Source organism: Protopterus annectens, chromosome 1.part0 (assembly GCF_019279795.1).
Source record: "Protopterus annectens isolate FY-2018-M chromosome 1.part0, PAN1.0, whole genome shotgun sequence".
Classification (NCBI taxonomy): Eukaryota; Metazoa; Chordata; order Ceratodontiformes; family Protopteridae; genus Protopterus; species Protopterus annectens.
The window spans coordinates 723,047,267-723,073,971 of record NC_056725.1 but is presented as its reverse complement, the minus strand read 5'-3'; the positions used below and the strand labels follow the sequence as shown (position 1 = coordinate 723,073,971).

General features: G+C 38.9%; 1 long non-coding RNA gene across 1 annotated transcript in view; it reads right to left on the bottom strand.

Moving 5' to 3' along the window:
- Positions 1–3,673: 3,673 nt before the first annotated feature.
- Positions 3,674–26,705, bottom strand: part of LOC122794307 — a 936,094-nt gene continuing 913,062 nt past the window's right edge. The window contains exon 3 of the long non-coding RNA XR_006363632.1: positions 3,674–3,734. This is a non-coding gene — a long non-coding RNA (uncharacterized LOC122794307). The remainder of the gene's footprint in view (positions 3,735–26,705) is intronic.

The window sequence follows — 26,705 nt, the reverse complement described above, 5'->3', positions numbered from 1 at the left end:
AGAAGGATTTTTTAATCACCTTGGCAATATGATTATGAAAGGAGAGATTACTATCTACTTGGGTCCCCAGATCCCTTATTTCATTTTCTGTATCTAGGGGACTACCACGTGTGTGGTAGTTCGCGGGTACTTTGTTTTTTTCAAATGGGATGACTGTGCACTTTTTGGCATTTAGCTTGAGGTCATGATTTTGACACCAAGTATCCGTCTCAGTGAGACCCTTCTGGAGGATGTCTGTGTCAGCCGGTGAGTCAATTATGGCCCCCAGTTTGCTGTTGTCTGCAAACTTGGTCAGCCATGGTCCTCCTGTGCTTGCCTGTACCTCTGAGAAGTATATAGCAAACAGGAGGGGTCCCAGGACTGAGACCTGGGGGACGCCACTTGTAACCAGTTTAGAGTCGGACCTAGAGCCTGAAACTCTCACCATGTGGGTTCTATCCATGAGCCAATTGGCAACCCGTGTTGTAATGTAGGGGTTTATGTTCAGGCTGGTGAGCTTGTCTATAATACCAGAATGGGGAATGGTGTCGAAAGCGTTTGCGAGGTCTAGGTAGGCTGTGTGGACTTCCTTTCCCTTGTCTAAAGCCTTGGTAACTGTCTCAAAGAAGTCCATCAAGTTTAGGAGGCATGCTCTGCCCTTAACAAAGTCAAACTGGGCAGGCTCCAGTGTTTGGAGGTTCCCAATGTCTCTGTTAATGAGTTCCATGATGATGTGCTCCATAGCCTTGCAGACCAGGCTAGTCAGGCTTATAGGGTGATAGTTCCTAGGGTCCGTTCTGGCTCCACCTTTGTGGAGTGGGATAACTGTTGCTGTGCGCCACTCTATGGGTATGTAGCCTGTAGAGAGGCTGAGTTTGAACAGTGTGTTTAGGTGAGAGATTAGTTCATTTTGGAGTTCATGTAAGACACAGCCTGGGACTCTGTCCAGTCCCATTGAAGCTGTGTTTTTGGCTTTGAATGGGGCTGTTTTAACCTGTGTGTCAGTGATTGCCAGGGCTCTACATTCTTCTGGTATGGTTATGGGCCCTTTAGGGGGTGGGGTCGTGAAGTTTGCACTAAACCTGTCTGCCAGAATGTTGGCAATATCAGTCGGTTCAGTGTATTTTGTGCCATTCTGCACAAACTCAGAGCAGATCTGAGAGTTTCCACTTAAGTTCTTGACATAGTTAAAGAACACTTTGTGGTTATCTTTGGAGTCCTTGACAATTTTTCTTTTGAAGCTAGCCTTGGATGATTTTATGAGGTATCATATTTTCTTGCTGATACTGATCAGGGATATCTTTCCTTCTTGGGATTTTGCTCTTTTATGTACTAGTTTCCTCCTTCTATTGTATAGCTTATTAATGGCAGGGGTCCACCAGACTGGTTTGCTTTTCTTGGAGGAGTGAGTCTTGGTTTTGCTTGGGATAGCACGATCCATGCATTCTTGCAGGTGCTCATAGAGTGCCTTTGTAAGGGATTCAGCAGCTTGGACAGCATTGTCCTTTTGCTTGAGGGCTGTGAACCTTTCCACCTCAGTCTTAAGTAATGTGAAGCTTGCTTTGGAAAAGTTTTTTATGGGGTTTCCTTGATTGGGGGTGGGGGCGGAATGTGGCTATACAGATTGATTAGTCTATTGTCTGATCTAACCAGTGAGGGGTTGATCTCCGGTGTAGAACACCGGTTGCCCATGGTGGTGATGACCAGTTGTCACAAATATGTTGTCACCAATATGTTGTCACCTCTGGTGGGGGTGTTGACCAGTTGATCCAAGGCGTTCGAGTTTATAAATTCTATGAAGCGTTGGGCAAGGGAGTTATTACTTGAATAGTTCTCCCAGTTAATGTTTGGGTAATTGAAATCACCCAATATTAGGGTGTTTGGTAGGACCTTCATATTTTCCAGTGTTTCCAGAAATGTGGAATGGGGGTCCTGGGTCATGGTGGGTGATCTGTAGCAAGTTACAATTTGAATTACAGTTTTGCCCATTGTTAGTTGCACATGGATGATCTCTGAGGCATTGTGCTGTGCCACTAACCTGGAGGTGTGGGTATCCCTGATAAATATGGATACACCCCTGCCTTTTGTGTTTTGGTCCAGGTTCTGTGGCCGAAAAGTATGGTATGAGTTACAGCCTGGTAGTGCTGGCGTGCTCTCTGGAGCCTTAAACCAGTTTTCTGTTACTGCACAGATATCAATGTTCTCCATACTGAGGAGTGCCTCGAGTGCATGCAATTTGAGGTTTAGACTTTTGGCGTTGAGTTGCATTACCCTTAGTTTTTGGTTACATGTGCTATTTCCAGTACCGGGTTTATCTTTTGAGCCTTGCCTAAAAAAGGCACTATAGGGGTGCAAAAGCCTTGGCCATTATTTGAAAGCCTAAGGGTGACAGGTGCAAGCCATCTCTTGGGAAGCAACATGGCTTGTCGAGCATGTCATCCTAGGCAGACATATACTGGATCCCCTTTGAATGACACCAGAAACTTAGCCAATTGTTGAAATTGATCATTTTTTCTTTATACTGTGGCATCATTCTTGGTGAGGGAAGGATGCTACTCATGGTCAGGGTCATACCGGCTTGGGCAATGTGATCAGAGAGCTCTCCCATGTCTCTTTTCATGTAGTCCAGGGAGGTACGTCTCACATCATTCACACCAACATGGACAATGACAAAGTCGTATTTGTACTTGTTCTGGAGCAACCTGAGTGCTTGTGTTAGGTGGCGGATCCTGGCACCTGAAAGGTAGCTAACTGTAACCTTCTCCTTTTCCAACCTAGTTAGTGGGACATCAGTGTGCCTGACTATAAAGTGGCCTATCACTAGTGTGTTGAGTATGTTATTTTGCCTTAAGGGCTGTGATTGCGTGGTACACTGATTATGTGAAGTATGTGTTTCATGGTTTGTGATGGGGTGTGGAGGTTGCTTTGGTGTCTGCTTTGGATGTCTCTGTTGCTTTTGTAGATTTTTATTTAGAGCCTCCGAGTATATTTTTGTATATTTATGTGTGTTATTTGCCAGTGTTGGTTTAGTAGGTCTATGTGAGACTGGTGGTGTGTTGCAAGTATTTTCCTTCTCCTCTTGAAGGTCAGTTCCATTCTTGGGTTGTGAGAGCTTTGCCTCCAGTTTGGCTGTATAATTACATCTCTCGCATATATTAGTGTTTGGTGTATATACTATAGTAACTAGTGGAAGTGGGCTAGATGGACCAAATTTTGCTGTAACAAAAAGCATCGAGTCTATGGAGGGCTTGCGATAAAAAATCTGGAAATGCTTCACAGTGCACAAATGACTGGCCCGCAGGGCAACGGTGCATGCTCTGAGCATCTCTGGTAAACTGAGAGCAAACCCGGCCAAACACTGTGCTGAAATACAAGTGAAGTTAAATGATTTTAAACAAGTAAAGAAAGGAAAAGGCCAAGGCAGATCCTTATTTCAGCAATCCCCAACTCAGACGAGTGCTTGGCTGCACACTTCTGCCACAAGGGTGCAGCGGGGCCTTCTTAATCTAAGATGGGTGGTTTTAGTACTCACATGATACCAAACAGTCTAGATTTAGCAAGCCTGAATCTAGCCTATACTATAAAATGCAGAAGTACTAGAAATTCAAAGTGCAGAAAATTGCCCTTAAGGCAAATACCAACCATCATGCAGAGATCAAACACATCAATAATAGGGAAAAGAAAATGTGCAGACCTACTTACCTCTTTCCCATGATAGTAGCCTTTCTGCAGAGCTGGAAAATTGACTGCATGCCCTACACAGAGAAAAGAAATGCTAAATATTAATATGTGGAGTGAGTCATTTACAGCCCCTGCTCCCGTTTATCCTGTGTCATGCATCTATTCAAGTATGAAGGAAAAAGGTAAGTCAGAGAGGTCATCATCACAAACATGTCATGCTTTGCATCAAAAAGTGTTCCAAAAATCACCTACATCTTTACTGAAAAAGTGTTGTTGTAAATAAAGAGAAACAAAGTAATTATTTAAGAACTTACTATCCTATGAGTTAACAGTTTGCAAACAGATCAGATAAGCAAATAATGCAACAGCTATTTTAATAATATACTAATACAAAAATTAACAACTTTGATTCCCTGTAGATAATAAACCATTAAACTAGTGAAAAAAGTCATTCCTTTCCCAGTGTTTGTACATAAGAACACCCTATATATAAAGCACACCCATTTTTATTTGAGAGAAGAGAGCCAGTGAGAGAGAGACACAGAGAGAGAGAGAGAGAGAGAGAGAGAGAATCCTAAATAAATCCACTCATCTGCAATACTTTTTCCATTCTTTCAAGTTCTAATTTGGACCAATAATGCACATCTGCAGAGTATGATAAGTCAGAGAAAATTGTTGACGAAGTTTTCCCACCCAAGGAAGTGTTTTTCTCTGGAGAAATGGTAGTCAGGGATTTATAGTATTGTCTTGGACCATTCTATGATGATTTTAAAAGTTCATCGGGTGAAGATTGTTTCTGCTTCCTTTGGTAAGACTATCTCTTGTGCCTTTCTCATGTCTGGATGCTTGCAACACACCACACATAACTTGAAGTGCTGCAGCTCTGCTTGTCAGCAAGCTAAGGTCAGTGGTAGTTCTGAAAATGTGACCAGAAGAGTAAGCAGTTTCTACAATTTATTTAAACTGGACTTGCTAATTGGTGCCTATGTTCTGCTGTATATCTTGTCACTTTTATGAGTACACCATTTTCTTTAATTAATTGTACACTTGTGGCTTTCCAGTATATGATGTCAACATATCATAGAATTCACTGAAGATATCTTAACCAAACTCATTTGGGTCACTGAGGATATTATCCCAGAGTGGTATTCATGACAATTCATTGCAAGCACAGATATCTTGCATGTTGCAGAGGGACAATGCTCATTAAGAATGTATATCTCAGGAAGGTAGTGCTTCTGAGCGGCCTTCATTTTTCCTTTGTCAGAAATGCATCAGTGATGCACTTGCTGCTGTGACCTTTGCCAGTCTTTCACTGCTCAGAAGAATACAGCGACATGAATGCTGTGATGACAGGGAGATGGGCACCAATAGGTGTCCATCTCCACTCCATTTGCCCAGCTTGTATAATACTTACCAGATCACAACAATGAGAAATGTTTGCTTTAGGTAGCACAAGTATGGCAAATAAAAGAATGACTACACATGTCCTACATTCCACATGGGCATGCCAGTAGAATATCTGAATGGGTTCAATATGGTATTCTGCAAGTTTTACTGTACTTGATGTCAGCGTTTATTCTGAGGCAGAACATAAGGCTGATGACAGCAGTGCAGGACCATCCAATGATGGTGTTCACAAAAAGTGGCCAAAAGACACAGTCTGATGACACAGTTCCACTGTCTGTCTGCTTCATGCCTCTGAGGGGAGGCATCGTCCACAGAAGGTGAAGAAAAAGCCACAGATATTGAGGACTCTATTTCAGTGCATGGAAACTACTCATCATCTCCAGAGGGAGTGACAAATCCTGTGACTGCTGCTGATGTACACAGTTACCCTGTGTTAGAATAGGCAGACCCATGTGTGACCACTGCTTGTTATGCGGAGATAAGTACCATAGGGAAGTGGCACAGGTAGACAGAGTCCCAGCTCCTATATACCACCAGTGATGCAGACAGCACTGGTGCTGAATCAACAAATGTGAACTGTGTACAGTGCAGCTTCCCTTTGTGTTATGTGACCTTCAAGACATGCTGTGCAGCATCATTCTGAGCTCTTGTTAGAGAAGGCATTCCATTACAAGCTATATAGCTATATATATATATCTTAGTTTTGAGAGTTTGGGGGGATTGTTTCCCATATCAGGAGTGTAATGGGAAAAGCTTGCCCAACCAGCAAAAATAATTTTATAGGAGAAGAGCGATCTTCAATATTAGTTCTTGCGCATTTTATCTCTTTTTTCAGTGTGTTGGCAATCAGCATTACGAGTAATAAAATTTCAATATGTAGCCCTTTTGCAGGGTACATGACTGCTGTAGCACCCCACTTCATGGATGAGGAAGATGGTTCATCCTCATATTATCCGGTGGTGCTTCAATTGGTTTACACTGACAGCCCGCCATTGTCACCCCTTGCCATTAAAAAAACCTGCATTCAAGTAGGTTTACCCACTGCCACCCCATTGTGATCTCTGGAGATATTAGGTTATATCACCATTGGTGATCCCCCCTCCAAATAGTCTGTCATACATCCTGCAATCTTCTCCCTGAGCAGGACTCTACCTACCCATTTTGGCAATCTTGTGGTAATGTGTCCTCCCTCACTTGTGAAAATGATGAGGACTGGGATCCATAACACCCACCACCCTGTGCTGTATTGATGTGAGGTCTACTGTATACTTTGAACACACCATGCAAGGATCAGCATAGGCTGATCTGTGTATACCTTAGCAAACTGAATGACGCTGTGTACATCATGACACTAATTGTCTCTGTGAAACTGTCATCATCCACAGCTGTTTACCAGATGTTACCACTTTACCAGGGCTGCTGCATACTACATCTGTCACTGCCTGGGGTTCCATGCCGCACATACATTTTCTTCTTCAGTATCAGTATTGCCTTCAGCTGCTTCTACTTTTATGCTATGCAGGGCAGGGTCTGGCATATTTAACTGATCCCTTTTTATCTGAGATCAAGTCACATAGTATGACACAGTAACTAGCTCACTGGCAATGTCATAGGAATATTGGAGTGCCCCTCTGGATGTCTCCAAGCACTAGAGGGCATACCAAAATCATGTTTCAAGATATTCTGTTTCTCTGGATGTGTTGTGTTACATCGTGCTTCAGTGGCAATTTTGGGTAGAGGGTAGGAACAATTAGTCAGGTCTCTAATAGGTTTCAAGCATCATCTGCAACAGATACAATTTTTTTTGGGTGAGTAGCGGACACATCTATCAGTACACATTGGATTTGTTCAAGAAGTCTGACTCAGCAACCAGATAGGCTTGTTTGAAAGTCATTTCACTGAAATCAGCAACAGGTTAGACATGTGCCAAATCTAAGAATCATGTTAACCATCAGAGTGATATGAACATTATAGGTTCATACATAGGTACTAGGTATTGGCCCTAGGGCCTATATAAGCCTAGCCAAAAGGTACCCTGGCTTTCACCACCCAAGAAAATTATTTTCCTGTGCCCCTGTTGAGCAGAGCCACAGAAGTAATCCCCGGGGTGAATTTCCTATCTCTCATCCAATCATCAAGATTTTTCTTGAAGAGTGCTAATGAGGAGCTTTGTTTGATATAGATAGGTAGTTTGTTCCAGAGTATGGGAAGTCTCTGGGACAGGAATCTAGCCCTCCAACATGTTCAGTTTATTGTGGTGACAAGGTTTAGGTCCCTAGAGCCTGTAGCTAGGAGGGATTGGGATTTCTTTAAGTGTAACATGTCCAACAGCTCTGGGTTTGACATAGCTTTGTATGTGATGCAGAGATCACCTCTGAGTAGGTGATATGCGATGGAGTAAAGCTGGAGTTTTTTGAGACAATTTGCATAGGGCATCTGTTTGAGGCCGGTAATCCTCTTTGTGAGGTATTTCTGCAGCCTTTCCAGTTGTTGTAGATGTCTTGTGAGGTACATACCAAAAGGGGCATTGTACTCTATAATGGGTCTAATGAGTGACAAGTAGAGGGGAACATTGACCTCTTTTTTTCCTGGATGAGAAACCTTTTGTGATGAGGTGTGCCCCATAGAAGGATTTTCTGACTACTGTGGTGATGTGATTATCAAATGAGAGACTACTGTCCACCTGTGTCCCAAGGTCTCTTATCACAATTTCAGTGTTAAGTAGACTACCACCTATGTGGTAGTTCATGGGTACAGAGTTTTTACCAAAAGGGATGACAATGCACTTTTTGGCATTGAGCTTGAGGCCATGGCTTTGGCACCAGGCATCTGTCTCAGTGAGGCCCTCTTGTAGCATGTCCACATCATTAGGAGTTTTGATTATGGCTCCTAGTTTGCAGTCATCTGCAAACTTCATTAGCCAAAGACCTTCTGTGTTAGCCTGTACTTCAGAGAAGTAGATACCAAACAGGAGAGGACCCAGGACTGAACCCCGTGATACTCCACTTGTCACTGGTCCAAAGTTGGATTTGGAGTCCCAGGGTCCATGGTGGCTCCCACTTTGTGGAGTGTGATAACCATCACTGTGCACCATTCAGTGTGCACAAAGCCTGAGGTGAGGCTATGATTGAACATGGTACTTAGGTGGGGTGTCAGTTCGTTCTGTAATTTGTGAAGAACGCAGCGTGAGATGTTGTCAGGTCCCATGGATGCTGTTTTCTTGGCTTTGGAGAGTGTGTTTTTTACCTGTGCAACCATGATTACAGGAACTTTGCATTCTTCCAGTATAGTGATCTGCCCTTTAGGGGATGAGATTGAGTTAAAGTTAGCACTGAACCTATCTGCCAGGATAATGGCAATATCAGTTGGTTCTGTATATTTAGTGCCATTGTGCTGTAACTCATAGCAGATCTGTGTGTTGCCATTGAGATTCTTGACATAGCTATAGAATGCTTTGTGGTTGTCTTTAGAATCAGTAGCAATTTTGTTTTTGTAACTAGCTTTGGAGGATTTTATGAGGGACCTCAGCTTCTTACTGAGGCTGACCAGGGAGTTCTTCCAATCATGGGATTTTACTCTCTTTTGCAGCAGTTTCTTTCTTCTGTTGTAGAGTTTGTTTATGACAGGGGACCACCAGATTGGCTTCCTTTTTTTGGAGGATAGCATCTTGGTTCTGTTAGGGATTGTATGAGACATGCACTCATGTAAGTGCTTATAAAGTGCATTTGTGTGGGATTCAGCAGTCGTACCTCTATTGTCCTTCAGCGTGGGTGTCGTGAAGTTTGCCACTTCTGTCTTAAGAAGTGTGAAGTTGGCTTTGGAGAATTTATTTATGGTGGCTTCCCTAATGGGGATAGGGGCAGGATGTGGATGTCTAAGGTGATTAGCTTGTGGTCGGATCTGACCAACAAGGAATTGACCTCTGGTGTGGAACACCGGTTGCCCATGTTGGTAATGACCAGGTCTAGGATATTACTGCCTCTGGTGGGAGTGTGGACAAGTTGATCCAAGGCATTGGAATTTATGAATTCCAAAAAATGTTGAGCACAAGAGTTGGTACATGAGTAGTTTTCCCAGTTAATGGTGGGGTAGTTGAAGTCGCCCATTATTAGGGTGTTAGGTGGTACCCTAACATTTTCCAGTGTATCAAGAAATGAGGAGAGGGAATCCTGGGGCATGGTGGGGGATCTGTAGCAAGCTGCAATTTGAATTTCGGTCTTGCCCAGAGTTAGTTGCACTTGGATAATCTCGGATGCATTATGCTGATCAACTAGCCTGGAGGTGTGGATATCCTTAATGAATATGGACACACCTCTGCCATTAGTGTTTTGGTCCAGGTTAGGTGGCCGAACGGTGTGGTATGAATTATAGCCTGGTAATGCAGGGGTGCTCTCTGGAACCTTGAACCAGGTCTCTGTCACTGCACAGATGTCGATGTTCTCCATTTTAAGGAGTGCCTCAAGTGACTGTATTTTGAGGTTTAGACTTCTAGCATTGAGTAGCATTACCCTCAGATTTTGCTTGCTTGTACCTGTTATGGTGGTGAATTTGTCATTTGAACCTTGTGTAAAAAAGGCACTATAGGGGTGGCAAGAGCCTTACCCAGTATCCAGAATCCCAAGGGCAACAGGTGCAGGCCATTTCTGGCAAAACATTGTGGTTTGTCGATCATGTCATCCCAGGCAGACAGCTACTGGATCCCCTTAGAATGACACCAGAAGCTTAGCCAATTGTTGAAGTCAATTATTTTGTCCTTGTACTGTGGTATCATTCTGGGTGATGGCAGGATGCTACTCAGGGCTTGGGTCATACCTGCCTGGGCTACAAGATCAGACAGCTCCTCCATGTCTCTTTTCATGTAGTCCAGGGAGGTATGTCTCAGGTCATTCACATCAACATGAACAATGACAGAGACAGTCATATTTGTACTTGTTGTGGAGTGACCTGAGTATGTGCATTATGTGGCAGATCCTGGCACCCAACAGGCAGCTTATTTAGCTTGGTGAGTGGAACATCCATGTGCCTGACTATAGAGTCACCTATGACTAGAGTGCTGGGTAAGTTGTTATGCCTTATGGGCTGTGGTTTAGTGGCACACTGAGTTTGTGGGCTATGTGTCATTTGGGTTGTGTTGGGGGGGGTGGAGGTTGCTTGCGTTTCTGGTTCAGAGGTCCCTGCTGCTTGGACATATTTTTATTGTGAGCCTTCACGAATGTAGTTGTGTGTTTTGTGTTTCTATGTGTGTGTTTTGGTGGTGTACGTTTTGCGGGACTATGTGATGAGTGTGGTGTGGTGCAAGTGTTTACCTTCTCCTCTTGACTTTCTAGTCCAGTCTTGGGTGAAGAGAGCTTTGCTTCCAGTTTGGCTATATAAGTGCATCTCTCACAGTTTGTAGTGTTGGGTGGTAGGAGGAGAAGGTTGTCTGTGTACGTGAGGCAATTGCTGCATTGCCCCAAGATGCCCAGATTCATCAAGTAGACAGGAGAAAACACCAGGAGCTGACCCTTATACATGCCTGGATAGGTGCTTATTTATTAAGTACTAAAAACTGTTTTCCTCTAGACAAGTGAGGAAAGTTGAGTGCTGTAGTAATTTGTAGCTTATTTCGTGCTTACAATGAGTTCTGAACAAGTGCTGAGTTCAAAGAAACAAATTTGAGTGCTGAAACTAAAAATCTGGTTAGCTCTAAGAAACAAAATTAAGCTGGAAGGCTTCCTTCCAATACAAAAAGTCTTGGGGGCTCATAAGCTTACAAACAGTCCTGGACACAACAAATCTGTATCTGGACTAGACTTCTTACAGGAAACGCAGAAAACAAGCTTAGAATTTTTTTTTTTTGTAAAGTGGAAAGGGGAAAGGAGGAGAAGAAACTAAGTAGGTTGGCCTTCTCAAATGTTCTCCCTGGATTAGGTAGAATGAGGTAATTAGACTATGACACTAGTAATGACACTAGACTGAGAGGAGTTTCCCAGATCAAATTTGCAGTAGGGGCGGGCAACTGCAAAGCCACCAAGTATGATATACTCCTTGGTAGGAAATCAAAACAAAAAACATAAACAGATGCTTAATAAATGTAGACAGTTTCCAGTTAATACCTCACACACAGTGAAACTAGCTAGAAAAGTATGCAGCAGACAATAAAAGTGCTATAAATAACTCGTAAAACTAAGCAAAAAATAGGATACTTAATGTTATATATTACAGATCTGAGTTTGCTCAGCGCCCTTCCTCTGATTAGCTCAGTGTGAAATGGCAGAAACACTCACAAGTTAATTTCTTAGGTGACAGAAAGTTGAAACCTGAAACAACTTTAAAAAAAGCTCAAAAAAAACAATGAGGTGCTTACTCTAAGCTGTAGTCCAAACAACCCGAATCAGTCAATGACCATAAACAATCCCCTCTCACTGAAATGCAGTATGGCTTTGGCTAAACTAAGATGGCCTTGAACATGTGCTCAGACACACAGCCCCCACTAACAACTAGGCCCAAAACACAAGCCTGAATATGGACAATGCTACAAATACCCACTCTACTTAGGTAGAACAAACTGCAGAAATGTTTATCACAGCAGAAAAGCAGCAGTTAGCCTTTAAGTTAAAGGTTTAAACAAATAAAGGAGCAAGGGGACTGTTGAGAAAGTTTCTAACTGCAAACAAGTTATATGATACATTCCTTGGCAGGAAATCAGAACAAAAAACCCAAACAGATGCTTAATAAAGTTAGACAATTTCAAGTTAATACCTCACACACAGTGAAACTAGCTAGAAAAGTATGCAGCAGACAATAAAAGTGCTATAAATAACTCATAAAAATAAGCAAAAAACAGGATACTTAATGTCATATATTACAGATCTCAGTTGCTCAGTGCCCTTCCTCCAATTAACTCAGTGTGAAATGGCAGAAACACTCACAAGTTAACTTGTTAGGTAACAGAAAGCTGAAACCTGAAACAACTTTAAAAAAAGCTCGAACCAATGAGGTGCTTACTCCAAGCCATAGTCCAGGTAACCCCAATCAGCCAATGACCATAAATAATCACCTCTCACTGAAATGCAGTATGGCTTTGGCTAAACTAAGATGGCCTAGACATAATGTTAATAAATGAGGGAAAGAAGGAAGTTAAAACACAAGAAGAAATAATGCATGCAGTAGAAAATTATGTTATGCAAATGGATAAAAAAGAACAGCAATTGTAGAAAATTAGGGTGTGATGAGACTAGATGTAGAAGATATAGAAGATTTAGACATACAGACGATTGTATAAGGATTAGATGGATTATTGAAAGAAGTAAAAATTCAAAGAGTACAGGAATGGATGTTATGATTTATCTGCTTTAAAAACAGATTGAAGAAAGGAAGGGATAAAGGTGTATCTGCTACAGCAGTAAATGAGAGCCTGAAGAGTAGAAGAGACAATACAAGGGTGTTATGATGTTTACTTTGGAAGAAAGAAGGTAATAGGTCAATAAAGAATTAGAAACGTATTACTCTATGTAATACAGATTATAAGATAATTATGAAAATACTGCAAAAAAAAATTGAAAAATTATTAGACAAATTCAGATTGTGAGGAATTTATGTTTTATAGAGGAAACATTCAAATGAGTTGCTAGTTATTGCCCAGGAACTAACAGAATGAATTAAGGGGAAGGAGGTGGAGGGTAGAATTGTGATGTATGCAGTATGCAGAAAGCATACAACAGCATGGTGCATGCACAATTTAGAGCATGCTGGATGAATATCTTATAAGTGAGAAGGTTATTGCACATTTACATTACTTTTTGATAATGGTACAATAAATGTTTTAGCAAATGGGTAACTAGCTGGAATAATAAAGAATTGGATAAAACAAGGGTGTCCCAGGAGTAGTGTGTTGTCTGCAATAACTATGAATGCAGTATTATTTATGAAAGACAGACCAAGCACAGTAGGAATATAGATTTGGAGTTTCTCTAGCATTGATAATGTGTTATGAAGATGATTTGGTGGTACCACTAAGAACAATTTTGTGAATAGTGGAGGTGATTGAGGAGCTAGAAAATTTATTTAAACAGTTCAGTTAAAAGGAATAATAAGTAATGGGTTGACAGATGCAGTTGAAGTAGGGGGTTTATATCAAACATCGAATGTTAGCCATTAATTTGGTAAACCAGAATCTGTTGATAAGCAATGGAATTAAATTCTTGAAGAAATCTTAGTATAAGTAGAATAGAAATACATTCAGAATCTCATTTAGAAAAAAACATGTATTTGATAAACACTGTTACTAGGAAAATGAACTTGTCTAGGTAGGCTTTACAGGTTTCCTACCTGTAAAGAAAAGTGAGAGCTTTTGGTTATTTTTCCTTCAGTGTAGCATGTGATCTAGATTAAATCTCATTAATTGGGGGGGGGGCTGTGAGTCTGTTTAATAAACTGGAAAATAGAGGGTTAAGCACCATCATCTCTTCATTTGCAATAAAAAGTCATGAAAACACGGTGTGGTCTCTCTTAAGTACAGATATATGACTACTTTCAGAATAGTATTAGAGCAGGAAAAAGTGTTTTAATTCATCTTGGTTCTTTGAACCACACCCATCCTGTGCTATACTGGGAACTGAGCAAATTGTGGATGCAGACTACGCTGTTTGTTTACGAAGAGCACACCCTATTTTTATAAGCATGTCATTTACTGCATGCTAGTTTCCTCAGAAAAAAATAGGAAGAAAACCTTACTTATTGCAGCAACATACCTCCATCCTCCTTTCAAACCCCTAATCTTTGATACAGCCTGAGCAAGTAACTTCCACATGAAAGGACTCTGCAGCAACAACAAACAGCTGATTGTCCTAGGGCATTTCAGCATTAACTGCTCAGCTCCCCTTTCAAATAACATTTTCAAATTACTAACTATTAAGGATCTTTTAGTGTATCACAAAACACACCTGCCCGAATCTGTACTAAAACAGCTCCACTACTGTCATACTAATCACTAATGAAACATCACCTGTTTCAAACATTGTCCATTCTCTCCCACCTACAGTGTCACTCCCCAGTCAACTTTCACATCAGCAATCTCTCTCTAAAATCTTCCTAGTCTGATTTCCTTTATACCTCAATCCCCAAAAATATCACAAAAATTAAAAAAAAACATTTGACAACATTTAACTAGTCTAGTATATTGAATATCCATGACCCTAACATAACAGCTAAAACCCTAAACCAAATACACTTCCATCTTTGGGATTTATTTGTTCCCATAGTAAAATCCCTCTTTAAACAAGAGCAAACTCCATGGCTCACCAAACAGCTTAAATCTCTCCTCCAGCTAAGGGATGGATGAAACTTGACAGTCATGGAAAAGGCAATCTAACCCCTGACAACTGTGCTATTTTTAGAAGACTTTGGATCTTAACTAAACAATCATGTAGCAGCACAAAGAAACCCTCTCAAATCCAAAAACTGTTCCCTTTATAATGAAACACAAACAGTTCTGGCATGAGGTTTAGTCTACTCGCTGGATGCAAATCCTCTGACAACAAATCCTCTGAGAACACAATCCAAACTAGTCAAGGAACACTCACCCTCTCTGGACCGTGTTGATGACATGGAAATCTTCAGAATTTCTTTGAAACACAACTGCAAAAAGATTCTAACTTCCTCATTCCCTGGTTCATTAACCAAAGACTAATGCCTAAACCTACAAAAACAAAAAGCATGCTATTTGACACCACCCAAAAACATAAAAAGTCATAAGCGTCATTCATTATCATTACCCTTTTTGGCACATGAGTAGAAACAAGCAACTCCTTCAAATACCTTGGTTTGTGGCAGGAACAGTCACTAACATTTGATACCACTATAGAGAAATTAAAGGTAAAAAAAAAACTCACTTCTTTTCTGGGCCAGGAAAATCTCACACTACCTATCCAAATCAGCTAGGGATGCTATAGGCAAAGGAGGCCTTCTGGCCTAGCCTGAATATAGACGATTCATAATAGTCATACTCTCTAAGAAAAACTCATCCAGACTTCAGACCTTTGAAAACAAAATCTGTCACTTCTCACTAACTCACCCTCTCATGAGCACCACTGTCTCACCCTCAAAAACTCCAAATGGTTCCCACTGTAGCACAGACTAGACCTACTATTAGGCTCTCTCATCTTCAAACTTCTCCAACCTAACTCATTCCCACTTGCTGTCAAATTTTATACCAAACACATACAGACACACACAAACACACACACACACACACACACACACACACACACACACACACACACACACACACACACACACACACACACAAACACACACTACAATCTCAGATGCTTATAACAAACACCCTGACTCCAACCTCAAACTAATCATGCTACACTGCACCAATTACTATTTCTTCATCCTTGCTCCTAAAATTTGAGAAGCCCCCCACTTCAAGGGACTACAATCCCCTGTCCCACCTTCAGAGCTGAACATAAAGCATCCCTCTCCTTCAAACCAAACCGCAGTTGCTACACAGCAGACCACATCATATATGGGCCTCTCAACCTCTAGCCTTACTTTAACTACTAACACCACTTAACTGCATGTCCCCCACCCTGATTCTCATTACCACATAGCATTTCTATCATGATGTACACCTGAAATATCATGTAAAATAGTAACATATGATTTCCTGTCATTGCTGTTGCTACTGTTATTAATTTCTGGTGTATATTTTTTACTTTCACTTTGTTTCTGATATGCACAATACCGCCTTTCTGTTATACTTGTTTCTTTGTGAATTATTTAACCCAGACTGTATCTGCAAATGACCATTTGAGATTAGTGTACTACTTAGTAAACAAATGTCAAATAAAATAAAATTTATTTTCAAATTATTCTGATATTATTGTTAGGCTGAAAGTGATAGTATCATGATCTGTGCTGATTTTAAATAACATATCCATGGGTATGTAACAGAAAGCTCCACAGTTAGTTAATATGATATTTAAGAAATTGTCATCTCTAGCTGGATTCCATACTGTTTGCTCCCAACTGTCAATGAATACTTGGGAATATTAATTTGGTGCTGTGTAGTCTACCCTAGTAGCAGTTATGTAGTTAAAGTCCCCTATTAAGATTCTGTTTTCACTGATTTTTTTATAACCTTGACTTAAATTAGAAAATGTTTATAATAAGGAGATGACACTGACAATGTACAGTAGAGTCTTATAGTATTATATTCAGAAAGTGATCTTATTAACTGTATAAATGGTTTGTATTCCTAAGCTGATTTCCTGTCTTTTGGTTTTTATGTATACTTTTGCAAAGAGTGAGATATTAGAATTTCCTTTCTACTACTTATATTCCCAAAAAGAGGTGAAGACCATAGGAGACAAAGCATAATAGCTGCAAAGCTGACTGCAGACTGATAGGCATTGAATACCTTATCTATGTCATTATGTCATTACCTGACGACTTAGTACCAAATTTGTGTATTGCATTTTGCTACTATATGAAGTCAAGCATTGGTGCTTTTTCTTGCTTATAGTGGCATCTGATAATTCTGTCTTTTTCTGCTGTATATCCAAATGGTAGAACTTCTTACATTGGTCACTGCAGTATGAATAAGGACCTTAATCAGTCTTAATCACTAGTTATTGCAGTATGAACAATGACCATGTAAATAAGTGAGTTGATATGTCCCTAACTTTGGCCCTAGGCAGGTATAACACTGTAATCCACAAAATGAAGCAGCTTTTCAGGCAAAACAATAAAGCCCTGAGCAGGGCAAGCTTAGAAAATTGTGAAAAAACCCACAGATGGCTCAACACACTTCAGTTCACTTTATTCCACAGAAACACAGCACATTAACGCTCCACCATACGTTTTTGTTTTAAAAATCACTTCCTCAGATGTGGGCTGTTCAAACTACTAGTGCTTTTATACCATTCACTTAATTATACTGATTAGGTTAATGAATTAATTGAAAGGTTAATTTAGTTTAAAAACAAAAACTTTTCTTGTTGCATCTCTCTGTGTTGCCACAATTAAAACACATTTAATGTTACAATGTTTGATGAATAAATATGTATGAATAAAAATATGTTTTAAATAAAAATCCTTAAAACACTTGACTAGAAATAATAAATTATAAAGTTAAAATACTATTAGAAAGACATTTAGTAGGACTCGATGGTTAAAATTATCAACGTGAATATTTGCTTTAAATGAACTTTATACTCTGTATCTAGTGGATAAATCGTGAAATTACAGGTATTATAAAAACTGCATTGTAAGCCACAGGCGAATTGTATAGCCTCACTCAGTTAAACGAATGTTAAAAACCTGAAAATATAAGGGAAAAATAAGTTCAATACCTTTGATAAATGAGTGTAACACTTGTGTTCATAACATATTACAAACCCAACTTTTTAATAAAAATACAAATACAAAAAGCTTAAACACCAAATGTAACTATTGGAAAACATGGGTAAAAACATGATAAAATTCACATAAAGTGCAAATGCATATTACAGTTTTGCTGCTCTCAATTTTAATAATGAGGCTATGGAGATATGTTCATTGAGACCCGGTGGCTTATTGGCCTCCAAACTTATCTGCCACCATAATTCTCTGTACTCCAAACATTCCTCCCATAAACCCCCTCTGCCACTCTTTTCCACCCTTTTTATCACAAAAAAATGTATAGTATGCATTTTCACAGCTTTGTTTTTGTTTGTACAATGCATTAGTCTGTTTCTTTGTTTCTACATCATACATATGTTAGTATACCCTTCTCCTGAGCTTGTGTTCTGTCTTCCCTATATAGAATGCTTCACAGGTTTGACATTTCGCTAAATATACAAGCCCAAAGGAGTCACAATTATTAAAATCCTTGCCTTCCAGGGTGATTCCCCTTCTTTCCAAATACACACTTTCTGCATTGCTAATGTAGGCACACTGTTGACAATATCCACATTTAAACGTTCCTTTCCTTTTTCTCCGTCTCTAAACTTCTTGGTTTGTACCATTTTCCAATAAAAGTTTTAAGTTACTTGAATTCTTATAAACTACTCTTAGCTTTTCATTCTTTAGTTTCTCTAAGTCAGTAAATGCTAAAAATGTATTCCGTTCCTTATCTATAGTTTGTCTTACCATTTTTGCGCATGCATTATACTCCAAGATGAGTGCATCGCCAAAATTGACATTTGCCTTTTTTACTGGGCCTACCATATCAAATACTGGTAATACTAATATTGGCTTAAAGTAATTTGGTCTCCTTTCTGTCACTTCTGTCTCAATTTTGTCTATCATATCATCTGGTTATTTTCTCATCCTAAACATTTTCCTTAGTAACCTTTTTCTATTTCAAAGTCTTTGTCTTTGGACGTCATCCTGCAGGCCCTAAAATATTGTCCTTTAACTATATTCTTTTTTGGAGTACAAAGGGTGAGCACTTTCAAAGTGCAAGTAAGAGTTAGAATAGGTACTCTTTCTATACACCTTGGAATTAAAATGTGAGTTTTCCTTGTATAATTCTATATCCAAGTACTCCAACTTCTCATAATTTATTCTGTAAGTAAATTCAAGAAAATTAGTACTGTTGTTAATATATTCAATAAATTTTTCTATCTCTTCTTTTGGCCCTTCCCATAGGATACATATGTCATCCAGGAATCTTCTATAAAGTGACCAGTTGTTACTGTATATTGATTTGGTTACCATCTTCTCTTTCCATTTGGCTAAGACCAAATTGGCATAGGTGGGTGCACAATTGGCACCCATCACTACTCCTTTCTTGTGGTGAAAAAATTCACCTTTGAAGTAAATGAAGTTGAACTTTAGAAACAAATCTATAAGCTCCATCACCACAGTACATTCATCGTGGGTTAAAGTCTCATCCTCAAAAATTAGTTCTTCCAGGTATCTTAGTCCATCACTTTTGGAAATGCTTGAGAACAAATCTACAACGCCAATTGGTAGGAAACATAAATTCTCATTGTATAGATCATGATTAAATATCCTTAGAAGATCCCAAGAATCTCTCAAAATGTTGGTTCTCTTAAGCCACAGTTTCTTAAGCTTAACATCCACGAATATGACTAGGGGTAAAGTTTTAGAACCCTCAACCAAAACTGTTGGCCTCAAAGGGGGATCCATTCTGTTCTTATGTATTTTTGGGATCCCAAAAATAGTAGGAATTTTAGATATGTCTAAGGACATTGAATCATGATCTATACAATGAGAATTTATGTTTCCTAACAATTGATGTTGTAGATTTGTTCTCAAGTATTTCCCACAGTGATGGGCTAAGATACCTGGAAGAACTAATTTTTAAGGATGAGACTTTAACCCACGATGAGTGTACTGTGGTGATGGAGCTTATATATTTAGTTCTAAAGTTCAACTTCATTTACTTCAAAGGTAACTTTTTTCACCAGAAGAAAGGATTAGTGATGGGTGCCGATTGTGCACCCACCTATGCCAATTTGGTCTTAGCCAAATGGGAAGAGAAGATGGTAACCGAATCAATATACAGTAACAACTGGTCACTTTATAGAAGATTCCTGGATGACATATGTGTCCTATGGGAAGGGCCAAAAGAAGAGTTAGAAAAATGTATTATATATATTAACAACAGTACTAATTTTCTTATATTTACTTACAGAATAAATTATGAGAAGTTGGAGTACTTGGATACAGAAATATACAAGGAAAACTCACGTTTTAATTCCAGGGTGTATAGAAAGGGTACCTATTCTAACTCTTATTTGCACTTTGAAAGTGCTCACCCTTTGCACTCCAAGAAAAATATAGTTAAAGGACAACATATTAGGGCCTGCAGGATGAAGTCCAGAGACAAAGACTTTGAAATAGAAAAAAGGTTAATAAGAAAAATGTTTAGGATGAGGAAATACCCAGATGATATGATAGACAAAATTGAGACAGAAGTGACAGAAAGGAGACCAAATAACTTTAAGCCAATATTAGGATTACCAGTATTTGATACGGTAGGCCCAGTAAAAAAGGCAAATGTCAATTTTGGCGATGCACTCATCTTGGAGTATAATGCATGTGCAAAAATGGTAAGACAAACTATAGATAAGGAACGGAATACATTTTTAGCATTTACTGACTTAGAGAAACTAAAGAGTGAAAAGCTAAGAGTAGTTTATAAGAATTCAAGTAATTTAAAACTTTTATTGGAAAAATGGTACAAAACAAGAAGTTTAGAGACGGAGAAAAAGGAAGGGAACGTTTAAATGTGGACATTGTCAACAGTGTGCATACATTAGCAAGGCAGAAAGTGTGTATTTGGAAAGTAGGGGAATCACCCTGGAAGGCAAGGATTTTAATAATTGTGACTCCTTTGGGCTTATTCTATATAGGGAAGACAGAACGCAAGCTCAGGAGAAGGATATATGAACATATGTATGACCTGGAAACAAACAAACAGACTAATGCATTGTACAGTCACAAACAAAACTGTGAAAATGCATATTATACATTTTTTGTGATAAAAAGGGTGGAAAGAGTGGCAGAGGGGGTTTATGGGAGGAATGTTTGGAGTGCAGAGAATTATGGTGGCAGATACGTTTGGAGGCCAATAAGCCACCGGGTCTCAATGAACATATCTCCATAGCCTCATTATTAAAATTGAGAGCAGCAAAACTGTAATATGCATTTGCACTTTATGTGAATTTTAGCATGTTTTTACCCATGTTTTTCAATAGTTACAGTTGGTCTTTAAGCTCTCTTGTATTTGTATTTTTATTAAAAAGTTGGGTTTGTAATATGTTATGAACACAAGTGTTACACTCATTTATCAAAGGTATTGAACTTATTTTTCCCTTATATTTTCCTGTTTTTAACATTCTTTTAACTGAGTGAGGCTATACAATTTGCCTTTGGCTTACAATGCAGTTTTTATAATACCTGTAATTTCACGATTTATCCACTAGATGTAGAATCAAGTTCATTTAAAGCAAATATTCAAGTTGATAATTTTGGAAATGCTGCAGTGGTACAGCGGTAGCATTATTGCCTCACAGCAAGAGGTTCTCCGGTTCAAGTCTTGGCTGGAGTGCCTTCTGTGTGGAGTCTGCATGTCCTCCCTGTGGTCGAGTGGCCTCCAAAAGACATGTGTGAATGGGTGTGCCTTTGCTGAAGGTTGGGTGTCGGGCTGGCAACTCGGCACCATAAAAATCTACTGCCAATCATTAGCAGACAGGAGTTCTGCTGTGGTGACCCCTAACTGGGAAAAGACAAACATTCAAGTTGATAATTTTAACCATTGAGTCCTACTAAATGTGTTTCTAATAGTATTTTAACTTTAAACACAAAGGGTGGTCTCTGTGTCGAAACTGATAAACAAGTAAATAGAACAAAGGCACAGCAATTCCAGCATAATGGTTTCAAGTCTTTAATCACACTAACCACAGAATGTAAACTCCACACATAAAATAATGCAGCAATAAATATCCTTTACGTTTTCGTCAGCCAACTTCATCAGAATGAAGTAACCATACCAAATCCATCCTATATATACGTGTATAATTTGATTTGTCCAATCATTTCTTCCAACCCATTAAGTATAATTAATTGAATAAATAAATAATGTAAACAGTGTCAAATGTGAAAGAAAAAGCTTTAGTTGTGAAATATTTTTTTACTCATCACAGTATTTAGAAGTACTTTTAAATTTGTATCTATTTTAAGTTAAATGTTTTTAACATTTTACATGCTATTTATACAACTTATTCATATGTTTTAAATGTATTATTCATTTTATATGCACTACTTACTATTTGTGATTTTAGTAACAGGTGAAATTTTACAACAGAAGCTTTTTCTTTCACATTTCATGCTGTTTATACTACTTATTTATTCAATTAATTATACTTAATGGGTTGGAAGAAATTATTGGACAAATCAAATTATACACGTACATATAGGATGGATTTAATATGGTTACTTCATTCTGATGAAGTTAGGTGACAAAAATGTAAAGGATATTTATTGCATTGTTATTTTATGTGTGGAGTTTACCTTCTGTGGTTCGTTTGATTAATGACTTGAAACCTTAATGTTGGAATTGCTGTGCCTTTGTTCTATTTAAGTATTTTAACTCTATAATTTATTTGTAGTCAAGTGTTTTAAGGATTTTTATTTAAAACATATTTTTATTCATACATATTTATTCATCAAACATTGTAACATTAAATGTGTTTTAATTGTGGCAACACAGAGAGATGCAACAAGCACAGTTTTTGGTTTTAAACTAAATTAACCTTTCAAGTAATTCATTAACCTAATCAAAGTAATTAAGTGAATGGTATAAAAGCACTAGTAGTTTGAACAGCCCACAACTGAAGAAGTGATTTTTAAAACGAAAACATATGGTGGAGTGTTAATGTGCTGTGTTTTTGTGGAATAAAGTGAACTAAAGTGTGCTGAGCTGTCCGTGGGTTTTTTCACAATTTTCTAAGCTTGCCCTGCTCAGGGCTTTAATGTTTTGCCTGAAAAGCTGCTTCATTTTGTGGATTACAAGTTTTATTTGGAAGCTGCTGTGAATTTTGTTTTGTTTTTTTCTAGGTATAACACTGTCACAAGCTCATTACGATGTCCAATGACGTATTCCTGTTTTACGCCCCCACCCCGCATTAAGAAAACCACAGTAAAAAATTTCTCCAAAGCCAGAAGACAGAAGTGGTGAACTATATGACACCCATGCAGATGGACAATGCAGTTACAACTGCTGAATCCTACACGAATGCATTCTATAAGCACTTACATGAGTGCATGGATCATGCTATTCCAAACAGAACCAAGAAGCTATCCTCCAAAAAAAGGAAGCCAATTCGGTGGTCCCTTGCCATAAACAAACTGTACAACAGAAGGAAGAAACTGTTGCAATCTATCTATACAGGAAGAATGCAGAGTCCCTGTAATCACAACTATGCAGGTAAAAGCTGAACTGTCTAAAGCCAAAAACACAGCATCCATGGGACTGGACAACATCCCAGGCTGCGTTTTACATGAACTTCAGAACGAACTGGCTCCCCACTTAAGCACTATGTTCAATAATAGCCTCATATCAGGCTTTGTGCCCACTGAATGGTGCACAGCAACAGTTATCCCACTCCACAAAGGGAAAGCCACCACTGATCCCGGGAACTATCGACCTATTAGCCTGACGAGCCTGATCTGCAAGGCCATGGAACATATCATCATGGAACTCATTAACAAAGACATTGGTAACCTCCAAACTCTGGATCCCACCCAGTTCGGGTTTGTGAAAGGCAGATCATGCCTCCTGAACCTGATTGACTTCTTTGAGGCAGTCACCAAAGCCGTAGATGAGGGTAAGGTGGTTCACACAGCCTATCTTGACCTTGCCAAGGCTTTCGACACCATCCCCCATTCTGGAATTATAGCTAAACTCACTAAACTAGGCATAAATCCCTACATCACAAGATGGGTTGCCAACTGGCTCACTGACAGAACCCACACTGCAAAAGTTGCAGACTCCAAATCTGACCTCAAAGCAGTGACAAGTGGAGTATCACAGGGTTCTGTCCTGGGACCTCACCTGTTTGGTATCTACTTCTCTGAAGTACAGGCTAACACAGAAGGCCTCTGGCTAATGAAGTTGGCAGATGACTGCAAACTAGGAGCCATAGTCAAGTCCTCAAATGATGTGTACATCCTACAGAAGGGCCTCGCTTTGACAGATGCCTGGTGTCAGAGCAATGGCCTCAAGCTCAATGCCAAAAAGTGCAGTGTCATCCCCTTTGGTAAAAACTCTGTACCCATGAACTACCACATAGGCAGTAATCTACTTAACACTGAATGCATGATAAGAGACCTTGGGACCCAGGTGGACAGTAGTTTCTCCTTTGATAGTCACATCGCCACAGTAGTTAGGAAGTCCTTCTACGTGGTACACCTCATCATAAAAGGGTTTTCATCCAGGAAAAAAAGAGGTCATTGTTCCCCTCTACTTGACACTCATTAGACCCATTATAGAGTACAACACCTCTTTTGGAATGTACCTCACAAGACATCTGCAGCAGCTGGAAAGGCCACAGAAGTACCTCACAAAGAGGATTACTGGCCTCAAACAAATGCCCTACACTGACTGCTCAAAAAACTCAAGCTTTACTCCATAGCAGAGGTGTTGGACATGCTACACCTAAAGAAATCCCAATCTCTCCAAGCTACACGCTCTAGGGACCTAAACCTTGTCACCACAATAAACAGGATATGCTGGAGGGATAGATTCCTGTCCCAGAGACTTCCCATACTCTGGAACAGGCTACCCATCTATGTCAAGCAAAGTTCTTCATTAGCATTCTTCACAAAAAATCTTGATGAGTGGATGGGAAATAGGAAATACACCACAGGGATCACTTCTGTGTCTCTGCTCGACAGTGGCACAGGAAAATAACTTTCTTGGGTGGCGTATACCAGGGAACCTTGTTGGCTAGGCTTACGCAGGCCCTTGGGCCGACAGCCTAGTACTTACCTATGAGCCTATGAACACAAAATGGATTTGTCTATTACTTAAATGTTTTGTGGGTTGCCTAGTCACAGTATTTGCCTTATATAGCAGTTGGTGTTAGTAGTTAAAAGAAAGTTGGCAGGGGGTTGGGATTATGAAGTCTTTCATCTATTCTCTTAAAATGTCTGAAGTTTTGGCAGATGAGACAGCATACATAAGATTGTCTAAGAATGAAGTGAACATCTCGTCTGGTAGAATCAATTCAGCTTTGTTTGATTTGCTATTAGAAGGTCATTTAGATGTCCAAACTTACAATTGTCTTAAAGTGGATAGTCCCATTAGTCCTTCTTTGTTTGAAATACCAAAATTCACAAGGATCCTTTAGATCTATTTTTTCATCCTATAATAAAAGCTAGACAGTCTACTACAGAACCGTTAGCCATTTATATTGATTTGTTGTGTAATAAGTTGCTGGAATCCAAAAGTTAGATTTTGAGGGATTCCTGGCAATGTTTGGAAAAATTAAGCAATGTCCCTTTGACAATAACTTTTGTTATGTCACTGTGGACATCAATAACTTATTTACAGTTATACCTCATTCAATAGGTATTGAATACGTTTCAAATACTTTTTTAGCTAAACAGTGTAGAATTCACAACAACTTTATTTCTGACTCACAGTTTAAATTGATTGAAGCCCTCTTAGATTTGATTTTAAATAACAATTTTGTGTAGTTTGAAGGTATTCCCACATGGTATCTGGTCTGGCATAGCCATGTGTGCCTCTTGTGTCCCCGTTTACACCAACGTGGTGCTGAATTACTGGGAAGAGAATTCTATTTTTACCTCTGACTGGTTTCGCTTAGTTGTGGCATACTTCAGATTTCTGGATGACATTCTTATTATATGGAAAGGGACCCCTGAAGAGTGGTTGGAATTTAAACAGTTTTTTTTTACTTTTATGCACTACTTAAGTCTTAACAGGACTGATTATTTGGATGTGTCTATTAGTAAAGATTCAACACTTCCAAGACATACTTCTACCATTTGTCAGAAAAAAAAAAAATTCTGACTCATATTTACATTTTGACAGTTGTCACTCTTTCTTCCATAAAAAAAGGTATAGTAAAGGGTCAAATGATTTGTTTGTCCCTATTAAGTGATGTGGATGAGACTTTTCTCTTTCTGAGTACAGGCTGCTTTTAAAAATGTCCCAGGCTTTAGGCCTCAAGTAAGCCCCAGTTTTAGATCTTAATACCAGATGTCTTTTTCAATTATGAATCCATAAGTTATTTCTAACTAGTCAGTGACACTCTCTATTCCAGGCAAGTCCAGTTAGCCCCTCTTAACTTCCAGTTAAGGAACAAACTTCCTAATTCTATCTTGCCAAGTTGCTTCCTTTTTATATAAGCATTAGTGGCAGTGACTGTCATGCCTTATCATCTAGCTGATACATAACGTTTGCCTAATTGTTTTGAGAATATTCCTACGCCAATAACAACACACATCTGAAAGACACGTTACCATGTATTAGTTATTACAGCCCTCTCTCTCACTACTTATAATAAATTCATATTATATATCATAATAACAACATTGTATAAAGGGTACAATAAAAATGCATATCATAGCAAAAAGGCAAGGTATATATCATCACTCTGCCAGTATCAAAATATTGTAGATCTCAGTATTTACATTTACAGCAGCAGCAGCACTCATATTTTCATTTTATTCACTGCAAAGACAGACAATATAAAAATGAAAGCAAATGTATTTGTACAAACACCATGTTATTCACCACACCCACATAAAAATTACAAAAATGACAGTTTCATATAATGAATGCATTTTATATGTAAGCAATTTGACAAAAAAGCAAAGCAAGTATTGTATTCACTTTTAACAATAGAAGTAAATAACCATGAAATACAGCTAGACAGTATGATGAAACACAATTAGATTCTAAGTGCTGAAGTTCTTCAGTATGAGAAGTTCAATATATGTAGCACTTCTTGTGTATAATCATTCAGTTTTTGTTGATAAATGACAAGAAACTAAGCATTTCTTAAAATAATGAAGATAACTTAAAAATAAAACAACATAGTATGATACTGTGAGTATAAATATTGTTCAGCAAACAACTGACTATATGAGTGTTCATATAAATG